The 12,554-nt window shown below is 35.3% G+C and overlaps 1 long non-coding RNA gene across 3 annotated transcripts in view; it reads right to left on the minus strand.

The window, feature by feature from the left end:
* The window catches only part of LOC106015154 (uncharacterized), a 57,201-nt gene that overhangs the window by 979 nt on the left and 43,668 nt on the right, over nt 1-12,554 (minus strand). For all 3 annotated transcript variants that reach the window (XR_002399326.4, XR_005267250.2, XR_001186975.5), the window contains 2 exons: nt 457-523; nt 264-337 (listed from right to left, as the gene is read on the minus strand). This is a non-coding gene — a long non-coding RNA (uncharacterized lncRNA). The remainder of the gene's footprint in view (nt 1-263; nt 338-456; nt 524-12,554) is intronic.

Below are 12,554 nucleotides of genomic sequence, written 5' to 3' on the forward strand. Positions count from 1 at the left end.
GATTATTGCAAAATGTATACTTCATTGTTCTTAATAAAAAAGGTGAAGTAATCATCATCATTGATATGCCAGTCAAAATCCAGGTTTGAGCATAAGTGCATTAGTGAGAAAATATACATGCATGCTTTTGAGAATATATTAAAATGAGGTAAAGATCTGACTTCCGTGCAGAATGACCTAGGCAACTGATAAAAACATTCATGACATTCGCTACATTTTTTTTTTTTTTTATATTATTGCCCATGTTATTTATATCATCTTACCTGGGAACTACTCCCCAGATCATTACCAGAAGTCCAGCTTTATAGGCTCCACCCCCAGAATCAAGGCTCTAGGACTGAAGATAAAAACAGAAACTGGGAATCCCAAAGTATCCCATTTCCCAAATCCCAAGCCCTTATTCCCCTTCTAGCTAGCAGTGAAAGATGCAATTAATTTTATTTTTTTTTTTGATACCTCAAAAATTGGTGTGGCTTTTGCATTTCTTTTCAGGTTCATGACTTGATATTTAGGAGGGGTAGAACTGCAAAAAAAAAAAAAAAAATGTTGGGTGGAAAAGGAAGGAAGGAATATTTTCCAGCCAGAGACATTTTGCAGATGTTTGCTTTGAACAGAGCTTCGGAATGTTTTGGTGAAATGGATTAATAAATGAAGCACAAGTGCAGTGATCAAGATGCATAGCAAATAGCGAACATTTTTATTGTATAATTCATACTCATGTATGTTGCCTATATAGTTATCTAATCATAACAACTTTATCCATACAACTAAGTGAAAAACAACATTATTTTTAACTGTTCATAGGAAGGCTACAAACCCCCTTAGAGAATGAAATAAACTTTTTTTTTTAAACATAGCATATCCAATTGTAATTATAAATACAATTTAAATAAACACAGTGAAAATGTGCTGATCCAATCAGAATTCTTGAGTTAGCATTAAGCTTTGAATAATAGACTGAAAAAAAAAAAAGTAAGGTGCAAGTATTTTGTGCTTCTATCATACATCTGAAAAAAATGATCTTAACCATGAATTTGTGGAACCTAAGTGTTTATTTCATGCTATTATTTCATTTTCAAAAATCCATATTTTAAACTGGAGGAAAAACCAGCTGGCATATAAAAAAAATCCTTGCAAGAGGAAAACATATCTAAAAGCAAATTGTGTGTATTTATTATTGAGAGACTAAGTTTATGCAAGCAATTGTCATGCAAGCAGAGTTGTAAGTAATAATGTGGCCTTTAATGACGGAATGATGGACCTGCCAAACACTAGCTCCTGCCATACACTGCTTGTATTTCCCTGCACAAAGATGCCCATCTGGGAGTTATTAACATATCCTCGTCAATTCAGAACCTACTTTAACATAATCCATATTTGTTGGAGGAAGTCCAACATCAGCTAGAGAACAGCACTCACGTGATTCAATGACACATTTCAAGCAGCACACATAAAGCATGCTTGGGCAGCTAAGCAATTCAGAAATGCAAATAACAAAAGCATTTTTCTTACTAGATAAAAAGGACAAATCCCTTTTGGCATAACATATTATATACTCTTAGTACTGTATGAAAACAACAGAGAGAGGAAAAGGAAAAAAGCATTACTTTTCTGGAGGTGCTTTTCTTTTTATTCCAAGCATGCTGATACACTCGGTCTCTCATGAAAGCTGATGTTTCCAAGACCCAACGAATGCTTAGTTGCATGGGGGTAGTGGGAGAGAATACACATTCTCTTAAATCAGCAATATCACATTTGCTTGTAAGGTACTTAGAAAAGTGAGCATTGTTTTTTCAACAGAGCCTGACCTCTGCATCAAGAAAACCTCTCATTAGAAAATTGCTTTGTCCCACAGCATAGTCTACTTTTGGAAGCTCATGTTTTCATTTTTCATTACAATTTTTATTTTGTTAAATGCAGGCTCCATTGAGAACCACATTCATATTGGGCTAGATAGTTTTATACTTTCTTTGCTTAATATACAATGAAAATTTGTTGAAATCAGATTTACTCAGATTTCACATAGTATTGCTATTATTACTTCAAGTGCCACCAATACAGAACAAATTTTCTTAAACTTATCAAATACAAGAACACCCTGACCAAAGAATTCTATGTAGGCTACACTAATACAGCCTTCAGAACATTTACATGAATGAGTCCTCTTCTGCTTGGAGGTTGGCATAAGGTTATAAGAATTAAAAGAAAAAAGAATGTGAATACAAAACTTGTCTTTTGACTTACTTTCTATTATTTTCTAATTAAGAAGCATTTATTAATACTTTGCTTATTAGTGATTTTAACTCCTTCAATGATTATAACAGACAAATTAAGAAACAGATTTCCATTTGAAGAGAAAGAAATCGAATGATGTTGCTGCTGTTTTTGTTTTGTTTTTAACCAGCATTAAATTATATGACATATACATGGTTTTCCTATATATAGGTTTCCGTATATAGGTTTTCCTATGTCAGATATGACATAGGAAAAGAAATTGAGTGCTTTTTCTTAATAGGAGTAGTTAAGTGATTTCTAGAACAAAAATTGCATAAGCAATATGACACTTTTTTTTTTTTTTGCATAATATCTGACTGACCATTGGAAATTTATTGACTGCCTTACAGCTGTGAGGGACAGAAGGATTTGAAAATCAACATCAACAATGTTGTTGACATCAACATTCTCTGCTATATTATAAGGTATTTCTTATTTTATTTATATGACAATTATATACAATATATTCTCGACCTTTCTGTAATAAGAAAACAAATATGAAACTCCTGTATCATACCCCTATCACTAATTAACAGATCAAGAACCTTTCTACAGTTCCATTATTCTTGAACTATATGTATATATTACAAACCTGTACAAATTTTCCTTTGACACATCCATTACTTCAAAAAGTACACTCCTCTAAAATGGCTCAGCAGCCCCTGTGTTCCCAGAGGGATGAAACAAACAAACAAAAAACCAACAACACTGTACCAAGCACTCCTGGCTTTTAGCTAGAGTACTGCTATTTACAGGAACTCCCCAACGAGCTTGGAGAACAACCTGCAACCCACAAGTCCATAGCTGAATATAAAGAAAAATTGTCCTGTGTTCTCCTGAAGGATATCATATCACATGAAGGAGGAAAACTTTCTCCAAGTAGTTTGACATATGACTGTACCCTAAAGGCTTTAACACATGTACAACATTAGCCTATATTTGGGTTCTCAAGTGAAATCTAATCATCATGATCAGATTCACCAAGAGGCATGATAAAGTCCTCATGGACTTCATCATGGGAGCAGAAGTAGCCTCTGCTTTCTCCATCATGCAATGCCAAAACAAGTAGTCAAAGTACCACCAGGGGATGTGGTTAAGTATATCTGCTTGCTCTGATTTACAAATTAAACTTCTATAAATAATAAAAGGGAAAATAATGCAAAGATACCAAATAAAGAATGAAGTGGGGTGTTTGTTTGTTTGCTTTTATTTCTTGCATTAACCTTCAGGTTAATAATTGGAGTCACAAGTAATCACAAAAGTAATCACAAGTAATTGGAAGCTGTTAGCCCTAAAGAGACTGTCATGCTTCAACTTCCCACAAAATTCAGCACAAGTGCAAGGAAACTTAGACAATGAGAATTCAGTATCACTTTTTAAACATAAAATAACAGGAACACCTGTAATTTTGTCTTTTTTTTTTTTTATGTACAAATTAAAACAGGGAACATGCTATTCTTTCCTTTGAAGAAAGAAAGACAAGCATGTAACACACCAATGAAAACAGTAAGGGAACTAAATATGCAAAGATTTATTAATTTGTGCAGGTTAGTCCTGCAAGAAAGAGGAAAGGCTACAGTAGAATAGGACCGAAGATTTGAATCAATATAGAACACATTATTGCAAACATTTACTTTCAATTGCAGCATAAACCCAAATGAGTTAAAAATTGTTTCTTAATCCTTGGTCAGAAACATGAAATTTCCTACTACAAATTAAACCAATATTTGCAGAGTCTCACACTTTAAGCATGTGCTGAATCCTCAGTGCAGAAAAAAAAAAAAAAATCTCCACACCTAAAATGGTTTTGAACACTTTAAATTTTCAAATGAGAATTTTCTGAAATTTGAACTTCTGTTTTCAAGGCTATACTGTTACTTCTGTAGTTTTGCTACATTATCAGCAAAAATCCCTGAAACTTCAAAGCAGATGAAGTATTGTGAGAGTGCCAGCACTCATGGAGGGCTTGGCACAACACTTTGATGTACAGGATTGCAAGATGTTGACAGCTGAAGACTAACCCCCTTTTTAACCCTCAGTTCAGTGGAACATGATATTTACTGACTTCAAGTTCTGATTGGATGAAAACCCAGAAAACTCTTTTCCTCCTTTTTCGTCCAGGTTTACTTGATGTTGTGATCTCTGATGTTCAGACTAATATTGTTTATGACCTTTAAAGACCTTCAGGGAGATGTTGTTTTCCCATCACCCAGCCACTATGGATGGATTCCAACATATGCCTGTGAGCTACAAAAGGGTAGTGTAAACATCTCCCCCATTAAATTTCAGTTTAACATTAGGACTGCTATCCAAAGATCATACTTAAAGATAGCTGAAGTGTTACTATATTCCTTTGCGTAGCTCAGTCATGACCCTAATTAATGTGTCTAGGTTAGACATGTAGTTCTTTAAGTAATGGGTGGTTTTGTTTGGACAATTAGGCAGAGTTGACAAGGAAATTTTCCATCAAAATGGGTCATAAAAAGTACATTATTCAGCATTATTATGAGTAAAACACCATTTATTACCTGAACTTTACAATACACCATTATCAATCTTTACCTGTCATTAAGGTATGTTAACATGAGATCAAAGAGGCAAACCCAACTTAAACAAACAGAGGTGCAGAGAAAGCTTTTAGGCTTGCTTATTTAAATTGAAACAAGTGTAGTTGAGTCCATTAATTAGTTAGAATTTCCTTTCAACTAAAGATGCAAATCAACTAATCACTAAAATCTCAGAGCATTTCTTATTCACAAGTCACAGCTGTGCTCTTTCTGAGAGAAAAGTAGCTAAATTCATCCACAGAAATACAAAAAAATACCATTGGGCTGTCTTCTGGATGAAAGTTTGGATAGACTCTCTTTTCAGCTGTTACCTAAAATATTATTTACTCATTAAAAAAAAATGTGAACAGAGGTCTCTTGGAGGTTTTGTTTCAAGGGGTCCATTTCTTTAAAAAAAAAAAAACACTGCTGATGCAGCAGATTATTGTAGATTCAGAAGTATCTTAGTAAACTATTTTCATTGCAGTAGCCTGTGTTGGAGTACAACTGCTCTAGTCATGGAGCAGGACGCCTATATCCTGAGCACCATGTACACTCTCTCAAATACAGATCTAGGTCTTTCACCTTACTCTGTGCCACTTAACCAAACAGCCATGTTGCAAATCAGGTAATGATCCTGATTTGCAACAGGGTTGAAGAACAACCCTGTTGTAACCTTGAACATTACTGTAATGTGAACAATGTGATAATATTTTTTTGGAGACTCCACAATGGAATGTGGAATATGGACTGTTGGGAAAGTTTTTGACCCAAAATAAAAGATTTTAGATGTGTGAGCACATTTTGCTTTTTCCAGCTACACTGTTTGACAATCTAGCTACAGATTGCAATTCTATTACATCTGCACAATTCAATGGATATTTCAGAGAACCAAGAAGGGCAAAATTAGAAATCAAGTCAATGAAACTTGAGCCAAATCTTTCTGAAATTTCCAAATGATATGGATTCTTTATTTTTCAGTATAATCAGAATATCTATTCTTTTCCAGATAATATTATGCATGTTGTAGACACATTTATTTATCCCCACTTTCAAAGGAACATTTCCCTCAAAGAGAAGTACCATATCAAATGTGTACATAACATCATCTCATTTCATCTCTTGACCAAAACCTCTATATTATTACACTCCTGAGCATTTTTTCCAGCACAGATTCAGGTCAGTCTGTAGTCTAAAAGTTTATAAACATGGCTTCATTTTGTATCGTACACATATGCAATGCATAACAATTGGTAGGAGGCTAGAGTTAGGAGTGGGTAGCAGTCTTCAAGGTTTCAAAAAAATAACTACCACTTTTTGCTTTTATTAGGAGGTAAAGCATCACTCAGGATTGCTCCCTTATCAGAGATCTTTTAAGATTCTGCTTAAAGTTATTGGAAGCAAACTAGATCATTTTGCTAGATATCTTTCTACTACTCCTCTCTTGTTAAGCTTATTTCAACATTCACTAAGCTCATTAAGCAATTTTACACAATGTAACCATCATCTCCAAACAAATACCTCCTGACCTTAACCCTGACCATATGGGTAAGAGGGGAGAAAGAACTACTCTCAATGTATATTTGCATTTTTTTGCATATCTACAGACACTAACACTGACCCATTGGGTAAGAGGGAAAAACAACCACTTTCAATGTATACTTGCACACTTCACATATCTGATCCCAGTACAAAAGAGGTGGGTTTTTTTGTTTGTTTTTGTGTTGTTGTTGTGTTTTGTTTTGTTTTTTCCCTCATTATTTGTTTTACAAATACATGACCATTAAGGATTAGTTTAGAGTCACCACAGAGATTTCACTTAACCCTATTCAAGGCCTTTCATCTTCTCTTCTGAACCATATGAGCCATTTGTAAGACATAAACGAGAGCTTCGAATGCTAATACCTACACATCACCAACTAGAAGTAAAACACTTCCTGTGCACCTAGCTGAATGGTCCCATTCCTGTGATATACACACTTCCACTGGAGACATCAAGACACAAAGAAAGAAGACTACACAAAAAAAAAAACTCAGAATGGGAAGTTGACACTCCACTACATTTGCTCTAACTATCCCTAAGAAAAGGTGTCATGTTAACATTAGTTGGCTATTCAGATTATTAAAGAAAAATGGATGGAAATTCTATGTGTATGATGACATTTGACAACTTGGTACTTAATGTGACATGAAAACAACAAATTTAGAAAGAACATTACATAATTCTAACGATTAGTATATAAAAATGATCAAAATACCTACAAACCCGGGTGTGCCTTGTATACTAAAAAAGCAAGGATCAGTCTTTGTTAATAATTATCTGGTGTATTTTGAAATACAAAACCTATATATTCACATTTGAATCATTCACCAGCTACTGAATTAAAGCTTCCTGTGAAGTCCTATACAGTATCAATTTACTCCATACATGCAGTTAATAGTGCACAACCGAGGACAGAAATGAGATAGAGCACTATATAACACCAAATCTTTAGAAAGAACTTACTTCAGCAGAATATATTTATTCCAGAAATATCTAAAATCTATTTTAGCAGAAGAATGAGGTTAAAAATTCTTTTGTGAGGTATGCTTGTGGATCTTTAGCAACCTCAGCGGTCAGGACCTCTGTATTATATCATCTGATAGACAGATTAGACAGTCCCAACATGTATCGTAGCCTACCTCATTCCAAAGGTTTAAAGCTGTACTATAAATATGCAGTACACAAAATAATGTGAAGTCATTCTAATTTATTAGAAATACATTACAACTATCTTCATGTTTTCTCTAACTCAAAAGTAACTGGAAGCTTTCTGTCATGTTCTTCTATGCTGAACAAACTAATTTCTTCTTCCAAGGTCATCAAGGCTGCCATAGGATTTTTTTTTTTTCACTAAAATGCTAGCTTCTCCTTAAGACTTGTTTACTACTTTATCAAAGTTTAAAGTTTACTACTTTACCAAAGCATGCTGAAAACAGTTACATTGTACAATCAAGACCTCCCCATTTCCTCCAAATATCCCCATCAAGCAAATAAAGTAACCAATCTGACTTGCCAAAAGGAAAACAACTGTAAAAGCTTTAAGCTCAATATACACGTGTATATTATATATACATATACATATATAATATATATATATTGAAGTACAATAGGTCTTTAAACAAGTAGCATTTCTCACTTTACATGAGAAATGCTCTGATTATGATCTTCAGAAACAGTAGTTACATAATTATTTGCTTCTTCTTAGTCTTCCCCGTTATTTGCCAGAGAGGTAACATTTTTACTAAGAAATCTACACTGTTAGAAATATTGTTTTGGTTTCTTAGACACAAATCCAAGAGGGAGCTTGTCGAGCAGTGCTCCTCAGTTGGTGAGTGAACAGATTTATTTCCAGGACAGTCATAACTGAATAAACAATATTTCCTGACTGTTACAATGGGATAAAGTAACTGTTCAGCTGGAATGACAGTCTTAATTAACTGCTTTTACTCTTCCCAATAACGTCTTTGATAGGGGACTGTCACACATCCCTCTGCAGATTTTACCATTTTCATAGAAGAGCACAAGTTTCCCTTTTATAATCATCTGCTATGAAAACCTAAAATGGACCGTGCTGCAAACTTATAATGCCAAGGCACTCCAAGAAGCAAAAATGTATTTTTGCACTGCAGTAGCTTCCTTCCATGCCAAACCATGCTGAATATGGCTGGGACAGTCAGGATTCTCTCAGAGCCTACCACTGAGGATCACTCCCTCAAATGTTTCAAAGCATTCATTTTCAAGGATCCTGGCATCCCTTCCTTGTACTCAGTAACTCAGCATGACCACATCATCTTTGTGCATGAGTCACAAGCAGAATTAGCTGTGTCAGTTGACTTTGACAGGTGCTTGTTGAGCCCTTCCCTGAAAGTCTCCGATAACAGAAACTCTCCTCCATGTGGAGGTCTCCTCAGGACATTGCAATGTTTACTAAGTGATTTTGACAAATGCTTCTCATTACATTTATGGCCTGTATTCTGCTAGTTTCAACTTTTAATTTACTATTTGCCTTCCTCCTTTGCAGGTTCAGTCACATGCTATTCTTTCATGTGCTGACAGTGTGCTCAAGTTGAGAACCAGAAGCACAACAAAAGTGATGGCAAATAATAAAGTTTATTGTAAATACTTTTGGAGGAAAAAAATCCCACTGAAATTAGAGTATTTGATGAATAGCAACCAACTCTAAAAATACTTACAAGCAAAAAACCAGACTTTTCTCATATTCTCATATGAGAAAATATTTTTAAAAAATGCATTCAAATAATTTGACAATAACTCTTTGTAGATGATTAAGATCATACCTTAATAGAAGACAAAGTGTAGAATTTAATCAGTAGTATTGAACGGTTTTAAATAATTATAGTATTTAATAATTTCATTTTTAAAAATACGGTTTTGTTGAGCACACATCTTAAACATTCTATAATTATTGGACTGACACTTGCATTTGATTTTTATGACTAAGCTATTTAGTCAATTACTTTGCATTCCTTTTCCTTCCTTTTACCATCTTTGTCATTGAACACAAGTTTTTATCCTTTTGGAATAAAGAATCTTCTTCTGTGATGCTCTACAATAAGAAGCAGACCTTGTTTCCTAATAAAAAATATCATGGACTATGACAAGGAAATGGTCCGAAATTTAGTTTCATAAGATAAATAAGGAGGAATATATAAGCAAAGAATGGAATGTACCCCAAATTTTTTTGAAATGTAAATAAAGCTGGGGCAGCCTGAAGCCTTCACAATGCAAAGAACACCAGTTGCAAGGCCAAGGACTCCAGAAGTCAGCAAGAAACAAAAGAGGTAGAAAAATGCATAAGAGAAAATATTAATGGATGTTGTTCTTTTCTAGTTAGCTCTATTTTTATTTTCTTTTCATACTGTCAATGTATCCCATTCACACTTCAATAAGTGTTCTAAGAAAGCAGAACCTAAGAGCCATCAGGACAGCCACTGTACAGAGATGTTCCTGCTTTGCAGAGACACACAAAGTAGTCTCTCTGATTCCACATTTAGAAATGGTTTCGCTGAAAACTCTTGAAAACAGGACTTCTTTTTTTTTCCCCAGTAGTTACATTGTTTTGCTCAACCTGATCTATTGCATTCCATTATATCTACAAGATTTTACCTTTTACAGCTCATTTTTAATTGCATATCATTGCTAACTTTTGTGTAAAGAGACAGGGCTCTGCCATTCTTACTAATTATCCAAATCACCAGTCCTTGTTTGCATGTGTGTGGCCTTGCCTAAAGCTTTTAACCACAAGTTGTGTCACTAAATCAAAGTAGTCTCTGCTGTAGTGACAAACTATGTGTAAAAGATTACAGAACATTCCTTTAAGGTAATTGGAAGTATTCTTTCTATGATTACAGTACTCAAATGCAAATAATAATTTGGTAGAGGAGTGAGAGACAGGGATTCTGGAAGGTTATAATGTGCAGTGAATTAATGCACTGCTGTCCCATTGAACCGCAGCCACAACAACACTGCAGCCCTAACTGACTTGGGCAATCTCAGACACCTTTAGTAACAAAAATAATCTGCAACAGTGAGATCTGTGTGAGGAACGCCCTGGAAAATGTTCTTAGTCCTATTTATACAGACCAATGCCGGCTGCTTTTCTCTTACCATATTCCATCTTATTCTGACTTTTTTTTTGTGTGTGTATTAACTAATAATATTGAATTTACTAAATGAAGTAGAAAGATCCAAAATTAAGAAAAAATTAATTACTTTCTCATTATTAAGCCAAAGCTGTAACATGTATTGCCATCTGTGCACATATGCAGATATCCTGCTCATAGCATCATGGTAATATCTTTTTTTTTTTTCTTCCTGAAGGGATACATCTAGCCTTATCCCTTACTTATACATCCATTGCCTTCTTTCATCCTTTATTTTCTGTCTTAAGTCCATCAAAATAAGAAGTAAAGGATGATCTGTACATGTCCAAAACTTCCCTTTCACCTTCATAATTGCAATCGTATTTGAAGCATATTTTTATTCTTTTAATTTTTCAGCTTTTCTTCTTGTCTTTTTGTAAGCAAAAAGAAAACCTTTCAGAACATTTTATGACAGCACAAGAGACAGAAAAGGGAAGAGAAAGATTCTCCCATAAGAATTATGGAGCTCATGAGACAATAAGCTGATATGTAAGGGATTACTTATACCCATCTCTAACACTCCTTCTTCCACTTCTCATGAATCAATAACTGGAGTGGGACTAAATGGTGGCTTCTCCTCTTCCCTATCTCTGGTCTCTTAAACCTTTAATACAAAATGGGCCTTCTGTAACAGGGCAGGCAGAGAAAGGCAGAGGCCCATTCAGAAAAGGCACTTGGTTGGAACTACAAGTGGCAGAAACAATTCTCACCTACCTTGCAGCTCTGACTTAAACCCACACATTCCAGCTGCTCACATACACTTGGCCAGTCCATGTGTCTACTCTGAAAACACTTTCTTCCCTCAGTCCTAGAAACCACGCCCATGGGATGGTTCACACAGAACACGTTCTCCTACCAAGTAAGCTTTGATGGCTTATGATTTTCTTTTATTTACTTCATTTATTTTTAAGTCCTGGTTAGTAATTTTACATCCTGAAAATGAAACATGAAAAAGTTATTTCACCGCTGTTGCAGTGAAAATATTTAGGGTTTTATGATGACTCAGAGACAGATACTTAGTACTCTCTATATAGGTTAAATAGCATAACATGGTATAATACCTTCCTTTTTTTCTGTTTGTTCATTTTGAAATTATGGTGCCAGGCCAAATACAAGTCACATGTCACACACTCGTCATCATATACAGATTTCAGAATAAATATGAAATGCAAAAACCTTCCAGATCCTATTAACACCAGCTCTGCGTTGTGTCTCTCAGAGAAAAAATATCCGTTCAGTAAGAACCAGAATCTCCACCAGTTTTTGTTCTCTGAACTGCCATCACCTGCAACTTAATCAGGCCAATATAACTTCTCGCTCTATCACATGATCTGTTTCTCAGTTTTGCTGGCATTACGTGAATATTTACACTGCACAGAAGTCTTCCAGTACTCACCAGTGCCAGCACAAACATGTCTCCCAAAGGATGTTCATATGGATCACTTCATTTTTTTCTCCCCAAAGTTTTTGACAGAAATCTGAGAAAGTTTCCTCTGATCTGGGGACAACAATTTTTCAGAGCAGTTTGCCTTCACTTCATGGTTAAGGTTGTCAGCAAAAGTACACCGGTAGCCTCTCTAAAGGGGAAAGGGTCCTCCAGACATCTCAGCAATGTGATCTTACAGCTCAGTTGGGCAGCAAAGGCTGTCCACTGTGACAGAGCTTGCAGATGGCAGCCGCTGGGCTCATCTCAACTGTTGCTGTGAATGCCTTAGCACTGCCCTGCCCTGGAACTGCCTCCAAGGGCAGAGTTTTCTGAGCAGGATAAAAGGGAAGACTTGCTTTGATAGGGCTGTTTTTAAGCAGACCCAGGAAGTTCAGGGAACGTGATCTTCTATCACTATGAACATCAATCAGCTTCAAGCAACCAAATGTTCCTCTTTCAGAAGCATGTGGGCCTGTCCTGCACCAAATGCACTAAAAAATCTGCAATAGCTCTGAAGTCAGTAGGAATTGTGCAACTCCTCTCCCACTGCAGGTCATCAACAAGACCAAGACCTAAATCCTAATCTCTTTTACAATGAAAAA

The sequence above is a fragment of the Anas platyrhynchos genome, chromosome 7, assembly GCF_047663525.1.
Source record: "Anas platyrhynchos isolate ZD024472 breed Pekin duck chromosome 7, IASCAAS_PekinDuck_T2T, whole genome shotgun sequence".
Taxonomy (NCBI): Eukaryota; Metazoa; Chordata; class Aves; order Anseriformes; family Anatidae; genus Anas; species Anas platyrhynchos.